Below are 10,241 nucleotides of genomic sequence, written 5' to 3' on the forward strand. Positions count from 1 at the left end.
AGACGGACCGAGTTCAGCTCAAAGCATTATGATTACCGCCTACGGGTAACCAATCCCCGTTACGCTTAGCATTTCGATTCTTCGATCGCCCTCGGACGAGGACGTTCCAACATAGGTTCACCGAGGTAGAGAAAAAACCTTACCGAAATGACGTCGAATCGAATCGAATATACCTGTAACATCCTGCGATTGCTATTAAATTGTGTTCAAGCTAAACGTCTCAAGAGTATGGAAGGGAGAGTGGCTGTGGTTCAATGAGCTTCCGTGTTTGTGGTGTTTGGTTGGAGGTTTTTTTTTTTGCTGCCCCTTCTATCATCATACTACAAAGAACCATTGCTCGCGTGCGATCAGGACCGAGATCCCATTCTGGAGTTGGAGTGACACGCCGGATTTAGGACCCGCTTGTCGCAGTCGCCAAACGTGTTGCTCGCTTCCTGCTCAATTCGCTACCGGCCCGAGTGCTTGTGAAGTGAAGGATTTGTAGTATTATTAGCGTGCCGTCGTTGCCTTCAAACCGGATTCGCAATTGATTGCTGTGAATGGTTGTATCACGCTCCACATGCATAACGGGGAACTTCATTAGAACGATGCTAGGGGCAGTTGGTTGTAGATCCGTATCGAACAGAACCGAGCGTGTGCATTCCCGGATGCTTGGTAAGACGTCCACAAGTCGCGATGGGAAGCAATCGTTAACGTGTCGCGACAATGTAAATATGGTACATTGGAGAGCCTCCCAGCTATTGCCATTTAAGGTTTGAAGAGTTTTGAGTGTTTAAAAGAAGATAATTGACTTAATTGTTGTACTGATCGTCCGATTACAACAGACTGCAGGGTTGGAAGGACAAGCAAGAACTTGTTCAGCCACTACTTCAAGCTGGAAGTATAAACGACGGAGCTGATCGAATCTCGTCCAGACCGCGTCCTCGTACGCTCGGGATCGACTATCAGAGCAACAGCAAGTAACATCAAGTCATCAAAGTCATAAATGGCAAGACAAGATTTTTGGAGGTTTAGCTACTAAAAAGGCAATATAAGCTCCTAAGCCTAGAGACGTTCTGCTTAACTTCAACATCTTTTTCTGCTTACAATTCTAGGCCTTATTACTATGTTTCTGTATTCTCAGCTGACTAGCAATTGCTGCAACGTGAACGAACGTCAATTAAAGTCTGATTGTACGATAACGATGCAACCGACTACAGCTACGGTTTATTAACGGCTTAACAACGAACCAAACTCCCGCCACAACACAGAACCTTATATTTCTGATGCTGGCAGATTTTGTCTACCAATTTGCGTAATCCGTACCGCATACCCTACAGTACGAAGGCTACACAAGTGAATGCCTTTTTTTCTATTCTCTCTTTCCCTCTGTCTCTCTCTCTCTCTCGGGTGTTAACTTTGGTGATCCGCGATTTGCAAAAGCAATTCGAAGACCAAAAAAAAAACAACCAACAAGACATCAACACCCAAACTCTGTACAGCTAGGTAGGTTGCTGTGCGATTGGGGCGTGCAGGACAACTTGATCCAATTATTTCGTCACACCCTTTCGTTTAATCGACGACCCTTGTTCGGGGCCTGCCAATCGTTGGCATTCTTTTCACCGTTTTTGGGGATGGGGAGTGAACGGTAACCTTAAAGGGTTCGGTTCTAGCTAGATAAATGCACAGCCGGGACAGTGCTGCGCCCTGGGCCTCGAAAGGAACCGTAGCCGTCGACCACCGCCAAGGTCCTATCTCTTTCTTCGCCCCGAAAGGAAACCGCTCACAGCGGAGGGGGTGGGGGGGGAAGGAAACGGACAACGAGCTGGTTTGAGGGAGGGGGAGGGGGGGGGGTTTGGAACGGTATTTTTCCACCCAGCTTGGTCGGGGTCGGCCGTGCGCCACCACCCAGTTCGCTCGCGGTGCCGTTTCGCACCACGCGTGCGGAAGCACGACATGCGCGAGTCCCTAAGGGTGTGGTGTGAAGAAGCTGGGCGGTCGGTGACGTTCGAGCGAGGTGTAATGGTCGCCACACTCAACCCTCGCCCAGCTTCAACGACATCTTGTCATGTTCGAAACGAAACTGCACTGCTCCAGTATGCCAGCTGCCCGCAACAATCACCACAGCCATCCGCAGCAGCGTGCCTTGCGCCCAGCGTTCGTGGCTGTTTGGGCCCGGTAACTGGTTCGCTAGTTACCGCGGCGATACGAATGGTACGGCGCTTGGTAAATAGGGTTGGGCACTAACACCACCCCTTACTCACCGGTCGCGTCCCTTCGGCCACGGTAAAGGCGTCGAGAAGGCCAAACTCACCCTCGCGATCGCCGCGTAGATACGCGCCGTGTGCTGAACCATTTCGATACGGGAAAAGAGAGCAAATTCACGTCTTGGTGTGGTGTGGAATGTGAAGGCAAAAAAAAAATGGTTAAGAAGAAGGCGAGAGATCAACAGAGAGAGAGAGAGAGAGAGCGACATGGGGTAAAATGGAACACACCCAAACCCCCCTTTAAGCTAAAGGCACCGGCAGGCAAACAAGTAGGTTTAAGCCTCGCAACCTCGAGCGAGAATGGTTGCTAAATGTGAATGCCAAATGCCCCCGCTCGTGGCCCCTGCCACCGTCCGCAATGCACCACGCAACCGGTGGGCCTCACCCCAACAGTTCGCACCTTGCAGCAAAAAAAAAGAATATTAAAAAAAAAAACAGCGACATGAAGCATAGACTCGGGAGCTGGAATGCTGTACTGGAGACGACATTATGAACCATGAGCAGTATCAAGACAGTTGGCAAACAATACCGTTGCGGCCGCCCCTCCCGCCACGTGTTTGTATGTGTGTAACGGTGTAAGAGAAGCCGAAAGGGGGAGGGGGGCGGGGGGGAGCGTCTGCGGCAAGAGGAATGCAGTTGCAGCGGTGCCGTACCGGGGACACTTTTTCCCACAATTGTTGGGGGCCCCTCCGCTAGACAACAGCAGCTGTACAGCGAAAGGGGCCGTTTCTTGGCCAGACCAGGGGTACGAGCGGTATCTTAAACGGGGCCACTCTTGCACAGATGTGAGTTTGCCGATCCCCCTCAACCGTTCCCGACCTGTTCGACGAGTTTGGGCGGAGGAAAGGTTTGTTCTTGATGTGACTACTAGCTGTGTGTGTTGCTACCTAGTTGCCCAGTGATATAATTACGTCGAAACCCTGCAAAGTTACAACGGGGGAGGTGGGTTTTTAAACCGTTGGACCCGACTTCTGATAATGTATGTACCCAGTAAGGGATTTGAGTTTGGAAACTAAATCTGATAAAATTTCGGAGAGCGCTCTCTCATACGAGATTTACTTAAGATACTTAGGTTTCCCGACAACTACTACAGTAGCTTTGTAGATGAGGCTTTAAAAACGTTGGACACGACCTTAGCTATATTTCAAAAGGGAGGGTTTGAATTGGAAACTCATTCTGACAAGATTTGAAGTAGTCTCTCATACGAAATACACTTAAGATACATCTTGTGCATACGCACGAAGCACTAAAACCGCATTACCGATGGAACTTTATAAGTTGAATGCGTCTTCTGATATATCTGTTATCTGGTGGGTTTGTAGATTGGATCGGATAACTGGACTCACCCAGTTCTGAAAAGATGTGATGCTCTTTCCTAAAGAATGATGAGACTCTAAAAAGTTGGACACGACGTCTGATTATTTTTTAAAGAAGTCGCACATACGTAATTCGACACTACATTTCTTCGTCATGGCTTGACGACCTACTAGGCCACACCAGCCTAGTTGATACCACGATAGTTGGATAGTCAGTCCTCACTGCGGGAAAACGATCCAGATGATCGACACGAAGCACTGTGACAGCTTTGCCTACTTCTGGTGTATCTGGTGGCATCAGAAGGAGTTGGATATTCATAATTCTGAGAAGATATGAAGATCTCTGGAGATGGGGCGCAAGGAGAGGGATTTAGAGGTGGAAAATAATTCTGACATGATGTGGAAATCTCACTCGATTGAGATTACCGACACTAAAGGTTTGTACACATGCAATGCGAAGCACTCCAATAGTGTTACTATCGCAGATGTTCCGTTTACCGACCGACTCCATCAACTTACCCAACCGAACCGTTAGAATAAAACCTGATGGTGAGTTTTCCTCCTTATCTACAAAAAAAACACGTTTGCGTTCGTCGCTTCCAGTGCGCTCCAGTCTAAATGCCGCTGCGTAAACTTTATAGCTCCCAATTTTGTATTTTCATTTTTTTTCCTATTGAGCAAATGCTTGGCAGACTCAGCCGTCAAGTGGCAAATGTAAACAGCTGCTGCTGCTACTGCTAAGTTGCCGACCGTTGCAAATGAGCCCGGGCAAATTGTCCTACGTTTTATTAACTGCCTCGGTATTTGTTTTTTTTTTTTTCGTAACTTCTCTTGTAGATAAGCGGACCAGCGCTACTGCTCCGGACGGCCTCTGCGATCCACATTAGAGGGGTGGGAGCAGTGCGCACTAACCCGCTCAAAAGCGTGCAAACACCATACAAACTTGATTTCTGATCCCAATTTTCTCATCCGTCTGGTGCGGGCTCGAGAAGCCCTGCGCGATGTGGCTCGAATTTAAAGGTACACTTTTCACGCTTCAACAACGCGCAACATCGGTTGAGGGGGAGGGGGGAGGGGTGCATGCATATTCGTGTATTGGTCGAATGTTTTGAAATGTGAACCGCAGAGAACCGCCCGATTGCGGCAATTATAGAACCATGCAGTGGTTCACACACCGCAAAAGCAGCATAACCCCACATGCAATATTGCACCGTTGCGGCATTGTTGCAACGGGTGCGCGCAAAATCGAGCGAAAGCGCGGCCTAAAGCATGCGCGCGCGCGCACACACACAAGCGCTATAATTTACCGCTCCAGCAACGAAACGAAAACGTTCAGCTTGAATTGGAAATTAAAAAAAAAATAACAACAGCCGCCTCCCTTACCCTTTTCCATTTTTCAGAACCCGTCAGAATCTCGTGCGCAGAGGGTGGTTTCTTTTTTTTTTATTTTGGTTTGGTTGGGTGGAGCCTAAACAAAGATTGATTTAGGACACAGACGACGATTGTGACGAAGGGTGGCGCGGATACGACGGTCACGCAGAAGACATCAGCCTCGAATCATAATTCCGATCGATGGACGGACTCTACCGAGGCTCTCTACGGAGGTTTCGTTGAAGGTTTCTTTTTTTTTTTGAGGTTAGAGTCCCTACGTCGTTACCGACGACTTCGAATTTTTGCCGTCTCGTACCATTCGAACCGAGAGCGAAAGTGAAACGTATGCGAAGTGGGCAGCATAAACCGTTTCATTTTCCGCTCCATTCGGTCGCCAACCCCCTTGTTACCCCATTGGGCCACCCTTATATCCCCCCCCCCACACACACACACACACGAGTGCACGCGCACCGAAACCCTTTCCAACCGTTCCGCTGTTTGGAGTTTTGTGCTTTCTCCTTTGCGTCTCGTCGTCCGTGCGCCTCCAGCGTGTATGGGTTGAGTGGGTGGGTGGACGGGCATTGTGGGGAGTAAACATGCGATGATATAATTTTTCGTGCCGCTCGGTCAATGAAAAGGAAACTTTGACAGGCGGTCTGCAAAAAAAAAACAAAACGAACGAAAGAAAGAAAAGCAACAAGCAAAACAAAACACATCCAAAACAGAAAGGTGGAGAAAGAAAATGAAAGACGGCCAAGTAAGCTATTAAGGAGTCAATCCGAACGAACGAAAGCGAAAGAATACAGTGCAGCGCAAGGAGGAAAGATGTAAAGCTGATCTCGACAAGGGAGCAAAAGAGTTAAACAGAGCAACAAATAAAAGACAAAATTGATACAAAAATTTAAAGATATAGAGCTGAGAAAAGGATTGGAAGTATAGTTAATGAAAAAAAAAAACAGATCGAAGACGAAGGAACCTCACCATCATCAGGCCAAGACGTATAAAAGTAAAAAAAAAAGCAAAATAAAACAACCTGAAACCAGAAAACTGCGGCGCGAAGACCTAGAGAGACGAGCGGCAGAGAATATAAAACAGAAAACAGATTATGCAACACACTTGCACTGCAGCAGCTTGTGCGCGGGATGGCTGTTCGGTTCGACTATATGCGTCGAACGGTACGAAAAATAAATAATCCGTCCGCAACTTGCTCGGCAAACCTTCCATGCGAACTCCGCCTCTGCGCCAACCCACTTAAAAAACGCAGCCACTTTCTCCGTCGCCCGCAAGCTTGCCGACCGGGTTGAGCAATTCGGTGTGCAGTGAGCTGCATTGCTGACAACAGAACAACCACGCATAATGGCTCGCCCTTAGGTAGTTGCGACCGCTTGGTACACCGAAAGGATAGGAATGGCTACTAACCCTTGTTGATCGTGCTAATCCTTCTGGTCCGTTTTCTTTGATCGTAGTGGAAAGGGCGTCCAACTGCTGCTTCGTTGTAGGTCGGTTCGTGCTGCTATCGCTACTACTGCCACTCCCCCCGGCGTGTACCTGACGAGGGAGCTATTGATAGTTGGCAACGGACAGATGTTGGAAGTCCGCGTCGGTTGAGCGCCGTCCCGGCCCGGTGGTGTAGTTGTTACTGGGGCAGGTACGCTCTCCCCTTTTAGGAACAGCTGGTTCGGCTGCGACACTCACAACGCAGATTCGAGCGCAAAATCGCCGATCGGTGACAGCCGCTCATGGCGTCTTGCCGCCGATTTTCCGGACGGCAGGCTTAAAGGCTGGATCCTTCCCAAACTTTTCTGGCTTCCTCCCACGAAATTTTTATCTACTATTGGAATGCGAACTTATTGCGGGCGACTACTCTACTGTTGCACTTCTCGTTTCGCTAGTCTGTTAGCAGTGTGGCCACATTGGACGGATCTAGTTAGGGCCCCTTCAACTTCTCTCCGCTTCTCTAATCAAACACTAGAATGGGGAAAAGTGCTAGAAATATTCTTAAATTCTGTTCTACAGAAATAAAAAAAAAACACCCACTTTGCATCTAGCACATTTCGAGTTTTTCACCACCGTAACCGATTGGAAACCCCTAAACAACACGTGCTCATTTGGGTATGTGTCAGCAAACACACTTTCGATAAGACACTTGGATTTTCACACTGAATTAATCGAGCTAATTAATCGACAAATGTTGTTTCTTAAAGATTCTGCTGTGTCTGTCACTGTCAGTTCCTTTTGCGTCATTTGCTGATCAACTAAATCTACTGCAGGAACTATAGGAAGATTTTTTTTATACCACAATTTTTAAACAGACACTTCTACCGCTTCTAAATAATAACTAAAAAAAATATTGGAAGGTATCCCACTAACCAACAGAACTCCATGAAGCAAAAAAAAAACTTCCAACTAATGATCACAAATGAAGTACCTCAGCGCGATCAAGAACTGATAAATAGAGATGAAAATTGCCTCATTAGTTGACCCCCGATTACCCGAAAGCGCGCACAGTAATCACGGCTCACGACACCCACCCGCACATATGTTCGCTCCAACCTTCAGCAGACAGCAAGACAAATAAGATAGCAAACAAAACCAAAAAAAAAAAAAACAAAACTAATCAAACACGACAATCTACTATACGTTGGCTTCTTGCTGTGGCAGCGGGCGCATTATTGATCGCTACGATTCGCTAATCCTAACGCTAACTCCCACGGGGATTTGTGATACCCAGATGGTACACCGAACGCGGCGCATGCGATTACTACTCGGACGCTACTTTATCTCGTCAACCGGCCGATACGTACTGAGCAGGGTTCGTGGAATTTCGTGCCCGCGAACCTCCCGAGCGCACACGTTGACTCACACACCGACGCGACGCGAGAGTGGGAGCTGCCCATTTTGGCGGTAAAAGAGAGGGAGGCTGGTAGTGGTGGAGGAAGGGCTGGTGAGGGAAGAGGTGTACGGGGGGGAGATGGTTGGTAGTGGCGCAGTTGGAAAGGGCGACAAAAGGCCACGAAAAGGCCGTGCATATGGGAACGATGTACGGATGTACGGAGGGCAGCCTGCCGCCCTGGCAGTGTAAAAAAAAAAAAGCTAAAACTTGTTCCCCTTTCCCGATGGGGTGGGTTGGTGGCCCAACGCTGGCTGTATTCCCAGCTTCACATCGATCAACCCTCTAACCAATACCGTAGATGCGAGACCCTGATCGTACCGTGATACACAACAGTATCCGCTGGTAATGCGGTATTGAGGTATTGAGAAGATTTCTGTTGCGGTTTGAAGTATTACAACTTGCTTACATTGTGTTGTTGTGGTTGTCGAGATAGATCAGGGTGCTCCAAGAATAGCATCTGCAAGCCTCTACTAATAGTCTACTTTTCGCCCGACAATGTGTCAGTATCAGATTTTGTGGTATAAAATAAGAGTAACAAGTGAGCAGATTGATTAATTATTTAAAAAAAAAACTATCAGTCGGCACCGTTCCTCACATGGCAGGAACAGGTATCGAATCTCGTCGGGATCGACTCCTCGTATGAAGGACTAATGATCTAGCTGCGGGTAAAATTAGGTGAAGGAAGCCAGGAGGAAGTCAGATTCTCGAGGTTGTACGGCCACCCAAAAAGCATATGAACTGAGTCTAAATAGGTCTCAAACCTACATCATGTGTATTTTTTTCTGTGAGAGCTTGGAACGTATATTTTTTTAAGACAATTCTGATCTTTAGACAATATCAGAAGGCCCGAGATACAACAAGGCGATAAGCCAAAAAAGAAGAATTTGAAAAATCTTCGTATCTTCGGCTGTTCTTAGCTCATTGATCTATGAGCGTACTTTATGCAATTCGGGTAACTGAGCAAATTTACGCAATGTAACCCATCAAATATCTCGCCAACCTGCCAACTTGCTTTCTCCTCTCGTACGCGCACAAGGTGAAGAAATATGCAATATTTAATGTTCGATTTCTGCTTCACTTCACACCCATACAAGAGTGGACAAGCCCCAAAGTTGCAATAACAAAAACGGGCGGAAACAGCCAATCAATTGTACAATTACACCGTTGTATTCAGAATTCTTCCACAAATATGTAAATTGTATTACCAATTACGTATACGTTACCAAATAATTTATTAGAAAAATGAGAAAATTTCATAGCCTAAGGTACAATTATTTGCGAAATTTTTCGTGTTTAATTAATTGGAGCCTCGAAACCATTTTTACTCCTTGAAGTAGTCAATTTATAATCCGCGTTAGATGACTGACCCTTTGTAGCATCTAGTTGAAAATCGGTCGTTTATACAGCATTCGGATACGTCTCTCGATCGACTCGGAACTAGGTTCTCCAACCTCGATAGTTCCGACCCGGTAGATTCGGGACGACCCATCATTACTATCTACCTCAATTCCGTTTTAGCCAAGCTTCAGCATCCGACCCGATGATTTGGGACTAGACAGGACTCCTTGGGGGTTACGGAACCAACACCGCTCTCCAACGAAATAATATGTAATGAAATAAAGTCAAACTTCAAAACGGCGCCGGTCTTCACACGGTAGGGCCATGATTCTCAAATTCTATCCGGACCGTTCCCCCGTAGTGAGGACTTCACTATCCTATAAACCTGACCGTGGCGTGGCCTATAAAAGGACGTTAAACCAAGTAGTAGAAGAAAGACTACCAGAGCAACTTACAGTGTATCCAGTGCATGGAGTAAGGTATCTCATTGCGAGATTCAGTCTGCACTCATTCTGGGGTCCTCCACATTCGGAACAAAGAAGAACGCTGCTTCGCGCTATTGCTTTCCGTTATGAAGCAAATGACTGCATCATATCTACCACATAATAAATAACTGAATTTATATCCTTCCAACGATAGTGTACAGTTGAAACGTAATAAAATAATCGTAACTAAGCAGACGACGCCCTTATTTTACGCATTTAACTTCCATGACACTGACCAGATTTACCGGCTTTCGTAAAACCACCGCACAACAAACAACCGCCATCGTTTGTTTACATCTTTTTGACAATTTGCGCGCACCTGTCAACGGAACGATGTGAAGTGACTCTATCGCAACTGACAGCTGTTTACGTTTTGCTGTGTGGCTCCGATTGTTTCACGATGTGGTTCAATTTGTTTCGCCACTAGAAATAAATACACTAGCCCTGGCTTGCATACTGAGGAACGATCGCATACCGTATGGCAGAAAATATCGCAAGTAAGTTACACCCATCGCAAAACAAATACCACTAAAGAATGCTTCGGCTTGTGTGCTGTGATTTTTCTTATTCTGGCTTTTCCCCCGTACATGCG

The 10,241-nt window shown here is 46.9% G+C and overlaps 1 protein-coding gene across 4 annotated transcripts in view; it reads left to right on the forward strand.

The window, feature by feature from the left end:
* The window catches only part of LOC126558897 (V-type proton ATPase subunit d), a 401,974-nt gene that overhangs the window by 182,423 nt on the left and 209,310 nt on the right, over positions 1–10,241 (forward strand). The window lies entirely within an intron of this gene.

The sequence above is a fragment of the Anopheles maculipalpis genome, chromosome X (assembly GCF_943734695.1).
Source record: "Anopheles maculipalpis chromosome X, idAnoMacuDA_375_x, whole genome shotgun sequence".
NCBI classification, from domain to species: Eukaryota; Metazoa; Arthropoda; class Insecta; order Diptera; family Culicidae; genus Anopheles; species Anopheles maculipalpis.